The 17,224-nt window shown below is 37.8% G+C and overlaps 1 protein-coding gene across 2 annotated transcripts in view; it reads left to right on the top strand.

Moving 5' to 3' along the window:
* VSNL1 (visinin like 1) overlaps window positions 1-17,224 on the top strand; it is an 86,834-nt gene that overhangs the window by 3,433 nt on the left and 66,177 nt on the right. The gene's annotated exons all lie outside the window — the stretch shown is intronic.

Below are 17,224 nucleotides of genomic sequence, written 5' to 3'. Positions count from 1 at the left end.
TTGTGGTGCTGCAGGCCTCTTGACTTTTCTTTCCATATATACACTCATTATAGCTGCAGGAAGGTTCTAAATCTAAGAATATATATTCCCTTAACAAACACATGAACATGGTGAACTTTGTTGTGGGTGGTTCTGTAATTGTTTACATTTCAAGCTGTTGTCCTGCTTCTGTTTTTCAGATTTGGAATTGTAATGTTATGTCTGTCTGCAAAATGGATTCCTAAAATTTTTGTATTGTATCTGTGCCTGATGCTCCCATTTTAGGTACTCAGTTCTGTCAACTTTTGCAGATTATCGTGGATTTCCAGAACTTTATGTCACTTGGCCAAAAAGTGCTGGCTCATCCTCTAATTGTGAATCAAGCAGCAATGTACACTAATTGAAGATAGAGTTAGAAAATTTAAAATATGGGACACATATTTGGTTTTAAAGTCCTAGGAATTGAAACACAAAGAACTTACCCTGAGCAGCTGTGCTCCTTGTCTGTGATGTTAAACATTGTCAGCACCGGTCTTCCTCCTTTTGTTTTCAATACGTATTGTTTAACAGTGTGCTTTGGGGCTAAATACTCATTGGAGTGGTCTGTAAAGAAGCTTGTTTCTAGGTGGGTTTGATTGCCCATGGATTCTTTGTTTTCCTTTAATTTTGTCTTATATTAATAGAGAAAAGCAACTGTGTGATCTTCCTGTGTTATTTCTCATGCCTAATTTTGATTCAGACTACTCTGTAATGAGCCTAGACCATTTCATCTGTCTCCATTTTCTTTTGGGTCACTATTACCTGCATTTGCACACCTTTTGCCGTTCTCTACATGTTTGGGATATTTTTTCTTCCTTCGGAGTGTAGTTTTGTTCCGTGTTTTTGTGTGTGTCTTCGGCCTTACCAATTATCTTCTTTGCGGTTTATTTCTTTCTTGGGAAAGACCATGGTTTGCTCCATATCTTCTCTCCATGGCACTGCTGAAAGCACTGTGTGGTACAGGAATGCAGGACCAACAGGGAAGGCTGTGAGCGTTTGCTGTGCTGGAAGATGTAAGGATCCACATGGGCTCCCATCACAGGGCGGCGCTTTCTTACCTCAGCTCCAGCTACTTGTCTTTATTCATAGAGAGAGAATCTTATCTTTTGAATTTTATGCTATTGGTCTGAGAGTAATAGCTATACACCTTTTCAAAGGAAACTAAACAGATGATAAAAGGATACTTTTTCATGGAATACAAAATCTCGGGGTAGTGCTGCAAATCCATATTGCTTTTTAAGTTATAAAGTGTGAAGAATATATATGTGTTCTTTCTTTTTTAACTATGTGGATGTTATCCACAGGGTCTCTGCTTTCAAGAGCTTTTCCACATTTGGATGTGAATGTGACTCAAAGGACAATAATACACATGTAGGAAATTAGGGCAGATTATTAGAAATGGTCTCATAGATGAAAGTTGAAAAAAGTAAGTAGTTTCAAGGAGACAGTTGAAGGAGAAAAAGATAAAAATCACTTGATAGACAAATTCACTGATGTGTTTATAAAAATATCAAGCTGTTTTTCTTTGTGATTATTCCCCTGAGGAAAATAAGGAACAGAATATGTTCTGTAAAATAACTTGTAAAACCACAGCTAATTGAAATAAATAGTGCTCCTTGGGAGTGAAAGGACAACTGCACTTTTGTTGGACTAAGCATGATGTGTTCTAAAATTATGATATCAAGGACAAAGGAATAAGCATTACAGATACTATTGAAGATTTTCTCCCTGAAATAAACCCCATGAAGTCTTATTTTCAATCCCAGACTGTAAAAATGTAATGGAATGTATTATAACTTTCTCGGTTTCACTCTTCTGAAAAAGCAGGAGTTTGCTATGAGTTTGTCAACAACCTACAAGCTTTGAAGTAATGAGAAGTGATAATTTGAGATTACCAAGTGAATCTTTTAAGATAATTATAATAAAATAATTTGTTAATAGGAAAATAAAGAATTTTAAATTCTTTATCATCACAAAACCATTTGAGGAAGACTGTCTATACAATCCACATTAAAAATGTCTGAATTGATGTGCAGGAAAAAAGATGTAATGGTGATTCTTACAGCTTTTACACTAATGTATATATGAGATACTAAACTTTTTTGTTAAAATGACCTTTAATCACTTTTGGCTTAAAGTAGTTTTAATTTTAAATAATTGATGATTTCAGAGAAGCATCATTGTTTTTATGCAGCACTATTTAATACCAGAAAAAATAATTTTTCTTATTTCTTGTTCACTAACTTAGACTTTCTTGAAGTTCATTTATGAAAAGATTTCAAAACTGACATCCATAATGGTAAGACTTACAAGTGGTGTTGAAATTTTTTTTTGGTCCTGTCAAGGTATTTTCATACAGTACTTAGGCATAAAAAATAGCATAGTTTTGTTTTAACTCCTAATGAGTCAAATTGACCAATATAATAACCAATGGGATTACTTTGGTTGTTCAGACTTTGACTGTACGAGTCAAAATGTATACTCAGGAAGAAAAGAAGTTGTGACAGTAATTTATAGAGTTTTTAGACTAATAAATATAAGGCTTTAAAATTTTTGATGAAAATTACTTTTATTAGTTTTAACTTCTAGATAAATAGAAAGTTGTATGTTAGAGATGAAAGCCCTTAGATTCATAAATGTTTAAATCTGCAAGGGAGATTAATGAACATTTTAATCATGTCTAGTAGAGGCCATAGCGTTTGACTCAGCGATGCCTCTACTCTCCTGTTCACGAAACACATACAAATTTTGGAGGGGAAAAGAAAATCAGTCTTGATTTAAAGACCATGGAGAATGGAAAATGTAGCTCTGTTCTCTCTGTGCTTTTTAGTAGTTAGTTATCCTTGGTCTTAAAATGTCTTGGTTCTGGACTTCACTACAAGTTCTTGAACCAATCAATCCCCAAAGTAGTTGAAAAAAAAAATCTTAACTAGATCAACTGTTCAGCCAGGTGTGTGTAGAGTACCTATGACTAGATTTTAATATCTAAAAATAATTTCACAAAGATAATATATCACTGATTTTTTTAAATTAAAGTTTAGTGTTCTACTTCATATAAAACATTTTTACTCAAAAGTAGATATTAAATCATTCACTGTAAGATGGAATCAAATAGTGAGGAGACGTGAATATGATCCTTTTTGTGGACTACATTTGAGAGTATATGTGATTTAATTAGACTTTATTCAGAATGGAGTAGTCTAAAATTAGAAAATCTTGTTTATAAAAGCTCTTACAATACAGCATATTTCTCTGTACTCTTATCTGCTATATTTAGAAATACAAAGTAACTAAAGACTCTTAGAGAATGAAATCTGAGACATTAGTTAGTAGTTAGAATTAAAATGCTTTTGTTTTTTAGTAGAAGTTGGTACATGTAGAGGAAAAAGTTAAGATTTTCTAAAGTTAGTGAAAGTGAACTTTTAACAAGTTTTTAGCACTGAAAATAAAATCAGCTTATATAATGAATAATGCTGCAAAAAGTTATTTGTGCAAGTATTAACATCCAGCACATATCCAGTAAATTTCACTATAGTCGATGTTCTTTCATTACACCAGAATATATACTGTATTTTTTAAGCAGTTATTTTTCCTTTCAAGTATACATTTTTTTAAATCATTCAAATGAATACCAACATTAATGAACGTTCTTGAAATTCATGTTTTGAATGGCATAGAAGGCTTTCTGTTTGGAAGTTTGATAGCCTGAAAAGGGATTTTAGTTTGATGCATGAAACATGTGATGATACTAATGATTTTTGAAAACCAGACTGACTTATACAAAAGAACTGCATCTTCAAATGTCCAGCAAAGTTTGACCTTGTATTTTCTGCCTCTTTTATTTTCTTTTTTTTTTTTTTTTGATTGGGCCTTTGTTGTCGTGTTGGGGGTTTTTTGTTTGTTGTTTTAATCTGGCTTGGATATGTCTCGTCAACCACAAGTAAGGTTGAACAATGCTCTACAAAGAGCTCCAATGGACTTGGAATCTGGTCCCTGCCATCCATGCAGAAGGAGAAAATTTAGAAGAATAGTATGAAATCAGTATGTTACGTGTTTAACATTGTTAAAACTTTATATCATGCATCGTTAAATAAAGAGTCAAATAATCACAAACTGTTTTTTCCATATGCATAAATATTCTTGCCTCCTTCTGTCTGTGAAATCCTAACAATACACCAGTATTATTGAAATGCTGAAGTACTTAACAGAAGTAGCTTCTAAGACTCCATTTTCCTCCTCAGTTATGGTAAGAAGACCACAAAGTAGCCTTGATCATTCTTCATAAATAGGTTTTGTTTGCAAGAGTTGTCCCCCACACTGGGTGAGTTCTTAGCTATTTAGTTCAATGGCTATTGTTTGCTCATTTTAATTCCTGTTTCGGAAAATAGGATGGTTGGAAGGGGCTATGATGTTTTTACATTTTTCTCAAGTGTCTGCCACAAAGAGGTGCTACTGGAACACAGATCAGTAAGTAACACTTTTTTCTACGTGGTTTAAGAGGTGAACATTACTCAGTCAGGCTTCCCACTCTGTTATATGAGAATGTAATCCTGAAGTGTCAACAGGTACTAACTGCCTCATGTCTTATCCGTAGCTTTTACTGATCCCTTTTTTCTTCCCTCTCTGGCTCTGCTTCCTGTCTTTGATTCTTCTCCAGAGGTCTCCTGTTGCCTGAGAGCCTCCCTCTCCCTGATGATACTGGCTATGTGTGTTTAACCATGGTGGATGCCTCCTTCATCTTGCATTTTAGCTGTGGTTTTGTTTTGTTTTTTAAACTGTGAGCTTTATAAAACAAGGATCTGGCCTTTGTATGTGTTCTAGAAAGTACAGCTGTATGTACAGTGCTATAAGGGTAAATACTTTAATTAAAATTCTAACAACATACAAGATATATACTGTACCTACAACCTGTGCAAAAAGATGAGGTGCACGTACAGGGATTTCATAGAGGGACTTTGAGCCAATCCATGTCTGATAGCAGCCACTGGGTTTGCCTCCTGCAGAGCTAATTAGGATACATTCATACACGTTCTGCTTCTGCCCAGTGGGGCTGTTCACAGTGACAAAGCCAGAGAGTTGGAAGCTGGCTGAAGCACACACTGTTCTCCAGCTGTTGGGCTGTAGTGTAGATACATCCTAGAATATGTCCTGAACAGCTGGGTTTGTATCTGGATATCTCTAGATATGTACCAGGTGTCTGGTATTTTCAAAAAGAAGTCTATAAGAAGTCACAGCACAATGTAAACAGATGTTGAGTACAGCTGTGTTCTTTCTGTGTGTCTGTCTGCTTTTTTGGTTGAGTTGCTCCCTTCAGTGCCTTAACGCTGTATCGTATTGCAAGACCCAAGATGTTCTTGTGAATCTGCAGAGTAGAAACACAGCTAATGTATTTCTTTTTCTTTTTTTTTTTGTTTTTTTCCTGGGTTGTGGAATGTTGGGGTAGGAAGATTCAATATAGGAGACTGAAAATGTTACAATAATTTAGCAAAACATGCTCTGTGGTTTTTATTCCTGCACAGTGCTGTAAATAGTTCTATTGTATATACCGGTCATCTAATGCCATAACATCTACGTTGTCAATTTGCTTAACAAAATCTATCAGTGCAAGTCCTTCAGTTACAAAGCAGTTTGCTTTCTTTAGATGAAAATGAGCTAGAGAACTGTTGGTAAGTTACTTCTATTGTTCGTGAGATACATTATTTTAGATTATTACCTCCTTCAAATATTTGTAACCAACTGTAGATTTTTTAATAATGTGCAACTATAAATAAATGAAAGCAATGTAACAAGGTTCTGAATTGTTGCATGAGAAATCCATGGTAAATGTAAAATTCAAGAGTAATTTTTATTTCAGTGTCAAACAGTCCTATCATTACTTTGTAATGCTGTTTTACTGTTGGTGAAATGCAGCTAGTCAATTTAAATAAAAAAATAACCCTGGAACTTTGTGTGCTTCAAATATATGCAAAATAACTGTCTGACTATGACTTGAGTTTTAGTGGGTGTCTTGCATTGCACAGTCGGCTGAGGAGGAGACAGAGATATTTTTAAAATTGCTCTTTCTTCCATATAAATTGCAAGGTCTTGCAATATGTGACTCATTTCAGCTGCTAACATCTCCCTGTTGCCAACAGGAGTGTATTAGTGAAAACCAATAACAATATATCAATGTCAGCTCATCTCCAGATAAAAGAAAGAGTTCATGAAATGTTTAAGGTTGTTCTGGTGTTATATATAACAGAGATAGCTGGAGATCGTAATTCTTGTATTGCCCAGTAAACCCCACCATTTACTGTTGACAGCATTGATACATTCAGAAGGTCATCAACATCTGAAGCTATGTGAGACAACTAACATATTCCCTTATTTTTGCAACTCTGCATTTTGTCACTCAGTAACTTACAAGGTTCTCAATTCTACAAAGACCTACACAGCAGCTTGCAGCCATTTCAGTCTTGTACTTCTGTTTTCCTTTGAAAATACCTTCAAGAAGACTGCAGAAATTAGCATTTTTTGTTTGTTCTGAAGGAACAGAGTTAGTGGTATTGCTCTGGACACTTGACTAATGAGGTACTCTTGCATAAACAATGAATCTGTGAGAAAGAAACAAACAAAAGCTATCAAATTCATTCAGCTTATAGGAGCAAAGTCACTGTCTGACAATTGTGCTATGCTAGCTTGCCATGCTTCAAAAATTGAATTACAGTAAAAGTGGTTAGACGTGGTTGTACAGTGAAATGTGTGCCATCAGTGGGCAGTGGTGATGCCATGATGATTTTTTGCCTTTTCTTTTATACTCCTGTTACACCTTTTTAGAACTTCTGTATTCTTAGTGCTTTTTGCCTACATTCTTGGACTTGTTTGTTCAGCTAGGAGACTAAACATTTTAGAACTTCGTAGGTAGGGATCAGTGTGCCCCAGACCCCAAAGTCCTCTCCAGAACACATTCTGTAAACCAAGATAGAACCGTCCAGGGGAAGGTTCCTTGGGGAGGGGGGGGACTCATTCAAGCCTCTCATTGGGGAATCTTTGATAGATATGCTAAGTAGTAAGACCTATAATGTTAGACCAGATGTATTGTGGGTGTGCATTGTGGTGTGCATTAAGGTGCATTCGACCTGGATGTAGTGCACCTAAGGATCCTTAAAATAAATACCAAGGTAAAATCCTTTTTCCCCTTCTAACCATGTTTGACTCTCAATTTTAAGACCAGGAAAAGGCATCAGTGGCATTAGCAGAGCTGTTGACAAACACTGACATCAGGAAATCTTTAGGAACACATGGAAGGATGGCTTGATGGTCATTATTAAAAATTCCCATTGAGTTAAATGTGAAATGGCGATTTCTGGATCAATCCCATCCTGAAGTAGCTGGACCAAAGTCCAAGGCCATACAAATGTAAGGACTCATTCTGTGAGCTGATCACTGTGATCCCTACTGGAAAAAATTGAATCAAGGAATGGATTTGAATAGTACAAAGTACATACTGAACCACCAAAACACGTCTGTGAGTGACTAGATTTAAATACATGGGGAAATCTGTTGCTTTGAACACGCAGAGTTGACTAGAAATGTAGGTGTTAGTGTTTAGTAAGCTCATAGTCTAAGGAAGATGAGACTCAGGGAAAAGGAGAAGGTGTGATCATGAATCATGTCAAATGCAGGCAAGATCAGATCTGTGAGGATTTCAGTGCTAGGGAGATTAATCAGGAAGAGGGGAGCGAGGAAAAGGAGTAGGATAACACTTGAAGATAGCAGAAGGCAAAGGTGTCAACATCTAGGAAAGAATGAGGAGTGGAGTCTCACAAAAAGGGTGATTAATATGAAAAGTACTAACAGATTCACCACTTTTTGTGATTTTTTTTAGGTGTTGTGAGAAAACTTTGCAGGGAAAATTTGAATTTGCAGGAAATATTAAATTTAACGATAAATCCATCTGATTCTTGCCACTTTTCTCTGAACTGCTTCTTCAGATGCAATGACAGACAAGCTGTATCAGAACTGTACTAGGGCAGCAGCATCTGAGTTAGGTGCTCAGAGGAAGCCCCTACTGAGCTGCCAGTGACCACCTGAGCTGAGATAACTTACATTGTGTGTCAGATGGGTGGTAGATGTAACTGTTGGAGAAGGGGGAAGAGAATTGAGATGATTTTAAGTCACTTACAAGTCCTAAAAATGACCACAGAAACACCCCCAATTGCAGGCTCTCTCTGGCAGTGAGCTCTGTGTGGGTGCAGGGGAATTTGCTCATCCGAAGGCATTTGTGACATGAAACTAAGTGGGGAGAAGGATTCAAAAATAAAATGTGAAGTATTTGCATAAGACTTTATATGTTCTTTCATCATATGATTCATTGATCTTATGACTGAACAGCTGCTCTTAAAAATTCTGCTTTTCTGAAGTAAAAACCTGTTTGGAGAGCTGATTTTGAAGTATTTATGTGGTAAGTTGCTCATTGTTTTGCATTTGTATTTATGTGCCATGTAATTTTTCACTGCTGATGTCAGTTTTGAATGGGATCTGACAACTACAGTACTGGCAGATTTATAGAATTTAAGATTATTTCATTCACTTAGTATTACATGATGATGCAGAAGGCAGAAACATACCTTGTCCAAGAGCTTTTAGAGAGTTGATGGCAAAGCAGAGGATGGAATCCCAAACCCTTATTCTCAGAGAACTGTAGACCCTTTTTTACCCATGTGCTTGACCACAGTGCTACAAATGAAGTTCCTATCATGGGAGGAGCTCAGTTAGCACAGATAAATTGAAAGTTGTTGTACAAAGCCTCACAAACTTTGTAGTTACAAGCCAAAGTAAAAAATATTTCACAAATGTGTACATTTTTCACCATCAAGTATTTCAGTGCCAGACATTGGTTAACACCAGTCTCTGCCTCAAAAGACTTGTCCATAGACTTCTGATATCATTCCCATATTGATGATTGTCTTCGGTCAGAGAGACAAGAAGTTCAAGGCTTGCTGGGAGAGTGACCACATCTGGGGTTTTGAAAGAATGAAGATGCAGGACTAGAAATTTGGATGAAAGCAGTGTCTCATTGGACTTCTGGTGTGGCACTGGTCTACCTTGAGTGAAATATGATGTCTGATTGCCCCAGCACCAGGTGATCTACAGTCCTGGCAGCAGGAAGGGGACCATGGGACCATCTTGAGCTGAGCTCGCCATCCAGCCCTACCCAGCCTTTCCTGGCAGGGCTCTATGGTCACATCTGCTAGAAAGGGAAGTTTTCGCTGCTGCCTCACTTTCCTATTACCCTTCCTATTTTTTTTTTTTTTTGTGGTTTACCTCACACAAATGACCCTTTTTTCTTTTTCTGGGTGAAGAGGCAAGACCAGTTTTTTCTTATCTACCTTGCACGTGGCCACACAAATCCCGGGATATACATAAGACATTAGGCAAGGAGTTCTTTCCAAAAATGAATGTGGCTCTTTGGAGAGTGTAACCTTTTTTGGCAGCAGAACTGGATGGTGTCAGATTAAAATCAGTGTGTAATCATCCCATGGTGCAATGGGAGCAATACAGAGCTGTGATTGTTGTCTGCCTGTGACCTGTTCCTGAGGCTTGTCTTTCCTCTTGGCTCTCTGAGGTACTTGGTAGGAAGTTAAACATTGCAGTTTAACAATATTGGCAAACCTTATAAATTCTTACAGGAGAAAGTGATTGTGTGTTGTTGATGAAATAAAAATTTAACAACAGTATTAAATCATTAATAATAGGTAATAAAAGTAATAAATATGTATAACTTAAATCTTTAGTATCAGCACCAGTTTAACTTTGGAATATTTATAAAGTGGAAATAAGAAGGTATTTACATGTCTCCCAGTTTCCCATGCTTTTGCTGGTGAGATCTGTTGGGTGGTGGTGTGATAATGATGATCCACTTGGACTAAAGCTGATGAGGAATGAACTGCAGAGCATGGACTGGGCTCATTAAGTAGATAGTGAGGAGGTGCACCTCTCCATTATCTCTGGGTTTTAATTACATTGGATTAATTATATTGTATTATTGTATTTACATACATTTGTATGTATTTACATACAGTTCTTATGTCAGTTTTAATTATTAGTTTAGTCATAGTCCTTGAAATATTTTTCCTTTTTAGGTTTTTGCATTAAAAAATGCAGGTGTCAGCATGCTCATTGCACATGCACACAGGGTTGTCAAAGTAGTATGAACAAAAAGTCCGACCAGTTTCTCATTTGGATTTGAAGTTATCCTTTAGAAAGAGGCATGAGACTGACCCCTGTGCTTTGCACCATACTAAATGGCAAAGCTCTCCTATAATGTACAGCCAAATTCCATTTTAGACAGGCTTTGTAGCTTTTCCCCTTGGACATGTGAAGCATTACCTGGAAATCACTTTGAGTATGAATGAACAGAAATGTGAAGATTTCTCAGTCCAGTGCAGAGAACAGGCATAACCGGTTCCATTCTGCTAATCCACGGGCTGTGCCTGAGATTTGTCGCTGCAGTAAGCGTTGGCAGGAGTGGCTGTTACCTGCTCTTGCTTGTTTCAGAGGGGCATGGGTGTGACAATGTAAAGACCAAGACCTGGTAAAAATAGTGTTTTTAGAAGTACTAGAGCAGAAGAAAATAAAAGGTATGTATTTTGTGTGGAATGGTCCATAAGCTGTGTGCTTCCTGTTTTTCCTTTGAAAAATCCCTTATTTCTTTGGTCAACTGTAGGTGATCATTACTTCCCATTTATGATTATGGCAAAATATTTAAAAATGGAATCATCTGAGCACCAGTCATGCTGGATATAAGCCAATTCAACTCCATCAGGCTCCATCAAGTTGTTAGTAAGTGCTGTCAGCCAAGTCCACATTATGGAAGACAAGAGAAGAAAATCTGCCATGTGTAAGAGTTGGTTGTACAATTTTTTTTCAGCACATCAAGACTCAGGAGCTCGTACAGCAAATTTTCCACCCTAGGTGTGTAGTCTAGAAGTAGAACTGAAAATTCTGGTTATTTTTCAACAAACTAACTTGCCAGTTTTATTCTGCTCCTGTACCTTCAGACTGTTCAATGGGACTTCTTATCACTCTAAATGAAAAATTTAAATGTATGCTTCAGCTGTGGTGGGACTTTGCTTTGGCTGGAGCAGCCCTGCATCCCATGGCTAGCTGAAAGGGCTCAGTCACTTGATACTTCACTTATTTTTTCTGCCAGAAGCACTTTGACAGCACATGCCTTAATGTGTCACTGCAGTATAACTTGTTCCCAGGGGAGCAGATGAACAAGCAGGGAGGAAATGATCATCCTGCCTCTCTTCCCAGGCAGCTTACATCGATTAGTAGGCAAGGCTGCTCCCTGCACTCTGCCATTCCTGCAAGGATTTTCCATATCTATCTTCCACTCAGCCAAAATCAAAACAAGCTGCAAGTAGTGGAGAGGCAGAGTACGGCTGGTGGGAAGTGGCAAGCAGCCCTTCCTATGGTGAGCAGATGAAGTAGCTTTTAAAAAAGATTATGATAGGAATATATTCACTAGCATGAAGCTTACCCAACCTGTCTCAATTTTTTCTCTTATCAGATGGTTTCTTCTAGTTTTGTGTCAGGTATAATCTCCTGTGCATCTGCATTGCATATATTACCTTATGTCTAGACTGCTTTCGACTGGAATAAATATTTTCTTGGCTGGGGAGTAGGTGGTGTGGAGTGAAGCACAGAGGATGCTGCTGAGGTCCTGTTTCTGCATCTGGTGTGGGCACAGCCAGCCAGCATCAGGTGTCTGCCTTGGGCAGGCAGGAGAGGGCTGTCCTGGGGACAAGCCCAGGAGCTGGGGCAGTCCCAAAATCCAGTGCACAGCTCACCTCAGCACCCACCATTTAGTGACAACTGGCACCTGCCATGAAGATACTCCAAGAGAATGGAAACTTGAAGACAGCACAGACAGGTTGAATGATGACCCATTTTTTTCTAAGATGTAAACAACCCACATCGGTCACAAATTATGCCCAGGTCACAAATTTAACCTTGCATTTCCCCAAGGTCTTTGTGAACCTTGGAGGGAAAGTTTTGTGCTCCTCTGAGTCATACACAGGCTATTGTGCCATTACCTCTGCTCTGTAAGTTGGCTCTGGGAGAGCCTAATGTACATTTACCTACTCTATTCATGAAGGAATTTGCAAATCTACCTCCTACATCTGTGCTGAACTTCCATATGGTATAGTATGGAGTATATAAGTTTATGAAGTATTCAGCACCAGTGTGCATAGCTTGTGCGGGGATTTAGGGATCTGTGGGGATTCTTTTAAAGTAGATTTAATTTAATTTAATTTAATTTAAATATTATTTAAAGGATTCTACAGCTCACTGCAGAATCTTTAACTCTTTTCATTATTTTTATGTGGAAATTCTCCTTCCAGTGTGGAATGGTTTGGAGTGGAGCAGACTTTTCCACTAGACCAGGTTTCTCAAAGTCCCATGCAGCCTGGTCTTGAATTCTTCTAGGGATGGGACATCCACAACTTCTCTGAGCAACCTGTTTCAGTGCTTCACGACCCTCACAGTAAAGAATTCTGCTACTGGTTATCCATTATAAGAATTAATAAATAATATGAATTTTATTACTGTTAGAATCTAGGTCCATGTATCTTATACCTTCTATAAGGGAGACCTTATAGCAGCCTTCCAGTACCAAAAGGGGTAAAGCTGGAGAAGGAAGTTTTTACAAGGCATGGGGTGATAGGACAAAGGGTAATACTTTAAACTGAAGGAGGGCAGATTTAGATTAGATATTAGCAAGAAATTTTTCACTGTGAGCATGGTAAGAAGATGTAACGTGTTGCCCAGAGAAGTTGTAGATGCCGCCTCCCAGGAAATGTTCAAGGCCAATCTGGATGGGGCTTTGAGCAACCTGATCTAGTGAAGGTTGTCCCTGCCTGTGGCAGGGGTGGGAACTGGATAATCTTTAAGGTCCTTTCCAAGCCAAATTATATGATTCCATGAAAAATGAGAGCCCCCATTTTTGTAGTAAAGTAAATAGCAAAGAGAAGTTCTTCTGTTCCTGATGTTCTTTGGGAAATGCTATTCCAAAATAGTTCTATGTATAAGTACTCTTAGTCGAGGGAATTAACTGGAAACATAACTGTATTAACAAGATGCTTTTCTGAAGAATAAGGAAGGAATGAGAAAGTTATCACCTTGAATTTCTCAGGAATGCCTTTTGTAATTCATATCCACTACCGATTTTAATTTGAACTATTGTTCAAGTATAGGCATGTTCATAATGATTGAATCATTTGATGTTGGGGGGAATTACAGAATTACAGAAACTTGAAAAATGCCAGTTACCAAGGCAGTAAAAGTAGTTCTCTATATGTAAGAATAGAAAGCTAAGCATGAGACTGAAACCACAGCTCCATAAATGGTCTTGCTGCACATCATGTTCCTACCCACAAAATCCAGGATGCAATTACCTGGCTTTATTAGGCACAAAAGAAGGGCTGTCCCAGGAAGAAATTACCTCATCCTGAGGCTGGAACTAGGACAAAACTCCCCGATCCTGAGAAAGGTGTATTTACCTTTCTCAGGGTTTCCTTGCTGCTCCTGAGGCAATTGGTGGTTAATTGGTGGTTAACATCTCCATTTTGTCTCAGTGGCGCAATCAGCCTCCGTTCTTTTTCCAAAAGCTCAGCTTTGTCTGAAATGCCACCGTGTGACCCATGGAGCTGGCTGCTGGTAAGTGAAGCTTGATGGACAGCCTACGCTGTTTCCAGGGTATAGGAAACATTAGGAAATACTGACAACATCAGTGTGATGAAGTAAATAGTATTCTCCAGCTGCTCTTCGTCTTTGAAAACATTACTTTTTATGGCCACAGATTTTTCAGTGGGAAACACTGAATACAGTTCAGGACCAGGCTTTATCTAGGCTTCCACTGGTCCTAACTCCAATAAACTATTTGGCTCCTTGCGCTGTAACAATGTTAGAATTAATTCTAGTTTCTGACAGAAAATCACCCCGGAGTTAGTGCCTAAGTCTCCTGCATTAGAGATCCACATCAGCATTTTTGGTGCAAAAATAACTGTTGCATTACATCTGTATCTAATATCCTATCTCACGTGTAGCATTTGTGGCACATTTAATGGTATTTGGTTATCTAAAAAGTGCTCTGTCAGAGCATACCACAGGTATCTAGGTGGTGGATGTAGTGTTGCTATTTATATCATAGTGCTCTACAAATATTAATAACACTGTGCTTCAGAGTGAGCTATAGCCATAAACCTGTAAAATAGCTCCCCACAGTTCATCTTGATAGTCTGTTGAAATTGGGCTGCTCTGACTATACCCCCTTCAGGCTGACTGCCAATCTCATATTTTATCCTGAAATTCCTCAAGGAGACACTCAAAATAAACACAATACTAGCAACTGCTTGAATTATACTTAAGGCAATAGCAAGCATCGTTTCATAGGTTTCACTTTAGCCTCTCTGTGGCTTTCTTGAAAATCCTTGAAGTTTGACCTTTTGAATACATTTTGCTCTTATTTATCCCCCTGTTGACTACAGTAGGAACTGAATGAGCATAGCTGAGAAGGGAATGGGTATCTCATAGATGCTAACCTGTTAGGACTAAATTATCCCTGTTAGTCCCACATTGCCCAGCACCAGGAGCTTTATACAGTGCATATCTCCTCACTAGCTTGCTTTCAGCAAAAATACAGCTATTAGATTTGCTTTTGAGTTTCCATAGGAGTGGGGGGAAAAAAAAAAAAAGCAAGCTAGAAATTACAGTATTATTCCAGGCACCATTTCAGAGATGTTCAGCTTTTTGTTCTGCAAATGCTTTTTCTTTGCTTCTTTTGAAAATAGCTGATCTTGTAATTCACTCTTAAGGACTAAAGGTGATCAAAATAGCCCATCACCAAGGTCAGTGTACCCTTGAATCAGACAGGTTTGCTAATTTTAAACTTCAGTGTTTTTCAGAATGTAGAATGTTTAGCAAGAATAAAAGAGGTAGAATGTGGGATTGGGACAATATGAATGTTCACACACCGCTGCCAATGAAAGCAAAGCTTACAGGTCTAATTTTAGGCTTTTCAGCCTTGGTATTGTTCCTTACAGCACAGTTATTTTCCATATGATACAAAGCACTCCTTTTTTTACAAGTTTTATAAACTGCTTTAGAGAACAAAAGCAAGGACAAAGTGAGTATATGTCATGGTTGAAAGCAAATCAAAGAAGCTTAAGTAAGGCTGAAGTTAGCGATGGTTGTATGCCAGTTCTATATTCAGAGGACAATTCTTTAAGAAAAACAAGAATCTAGAGAAACGTCGCAAAACCTGGAAGTAGAGGTACACGGTATCTGAACTGGGACCCTTGGCTGTGACTGGATGTGCTTCAACCCATTTATTTAATTTACACTGTGCTCAGATGCCTAGTAAGTTAGTCCTCTTAAAAAATGTCAAAATGACCTGTGCTGTTTGGAGAAGTAGGACTTTCAGGATACTTACCTATCTCTCAGTGCTCCAAACTACACATTGTAGATGCAGTGAGGATGCTACAACTAATTCTTTATGCAACACCAGATAGATAGTGTTTTCTATAGTTAACTTTTACTGATGCATTAGTACAAAACTATTTTATAGAATTATAGAAATAAATTACTGTAGAAATGGTTGTATTCTTTCCTGTAAATTAATTACCAAGGACTGGAACCAGTTGATATTAAGTCATTCCCCATGGAAGTGTCGTCAGCAATGGTATTAACCTGTCAAAAAGACCTTTAAAAATAATTAGGTTAACAAAGTCCCCATTTTTCATCTAAGAGAAGCTTATTAATGGAATGAATATATGACATGGTTCAGAGAAATCGGAGAACATAAAACTCTGTCATTTTTGTTAGTTAATCTGCTGTTTGAAACTGGTTGATAACTGTCTATATTGGCAGAAAGAGTTCCTTGGGAATAGTCTGTGCAGGGGCTGCTGTAATGCTGAGCAGGTATTTTGTCCCAAAAGTTCAGCAAAGGTCCACTGCCTCCTTACTGGGCTTCACCAGGCAGGCAGTGCTGAGGCTGGGGTCATGAGGCTTGGAGCACAGTTTGGCTGAAGGCTCTGCAGTTGTCCCCGAACTGGGAGAGTCATCTCAGTCTGAGCTCTGGGGGTAGAATACTTCTTCATGCCATTCTAGCTGTCTAGGAGTTAAATGTTTAGTCTAAACTAATTGTGTTGACTTTTTTTCTTAATCAAAAAAGAGTAGGCATTTCCAGAGAGCAATTAATCCCAGCCACCTTTTATATATACTTTTAGCATGGAATGAATTACCTCTTGCTGAATTGGGTGCCTGTTTCTCTCCATTGCACACTGGAGCCTTGATGACTAGTTTAGATTAGATATCCAGCTTCTAGTGGCTACCACCCAGGTAGAAATAACCTGGATTAATCAAGTTCCCTGCTACTGACTATAATAACTTCCCTGTTATTATTCTGTGTATGATTTATGGATGCTGTGTTAGAGGAGAAGAATCTTCTCTTGTTTTTCTTTGCAGTAATTTCAAATGGTTTGTAATTAATAGTACAGTTGCTCAGTTTTCTGTTGTTCCTGGTCATATGAATGTTTTAAAAATTGTGACTTTTTTTTATTTACTGTAATCATTAATAATATTTAAAAAAGCACTTTAATTGATTTTCGTGATGGAACAGGTTAAATTAAAGGCTGGCATTTGGTTGGTTTTCTGGATTCTGGCCAGCTTCTTGGAGTCATAAATCAATGTAACTCTTTTCAAGTTAAAGAAAAAAATGCTTCTAAGAAAGTTGGAACACAGATACTGGAATAGGGTGGGAGTGTGACATTAGTGAAGAATAAGCTGATTGTCACATGGCTTTATTTGGAGGCAGGCACTAATTTGATGGAAACTTCAAGATGGTAATTATTCCTCAGGACTTTCCCATGCATGTCAGATCTAAGATTTTTTTCCCCTTTTTTTTTTTTTTTTTTTTTTTTTGGAACCACACCTATATGGCAAACAGAGCAGAGGAATAAATTGATAAATTGATTGCTCCTCTTAACACTAAAAAAGGTTTTTCCTAGATGTTCTGAAAGTGATTTTTTGAGAAGTATAGCTAGCTTTTAAAAGAGAGAGTACAAATGCTAGTGACATGACATCTCTGGCCTCAATGCATTTTCCGTTTTCATTACATCCTTTGGTCAGGGGTGGACTGGCATCAGCAACAGTCAGG

This window comes from Corvus hawaiiensis, chromosome 3, assembly GCF_020740725.1.
Source record: "Corvus hawaiiensis isolate bCorHaw1 chromosome 3, bCorHaw1.pri.cur, whole genome shotgun sequence".
Lineage (NCBI taxonomy): Eukaryota > Metazoa > Chordata > Aves > Passeriformes > Corvidae > Corvus > Corvus hawaiiensis.
This window is presented reverse-complemented; position numbering and strand designations above follow the sequence as displayed.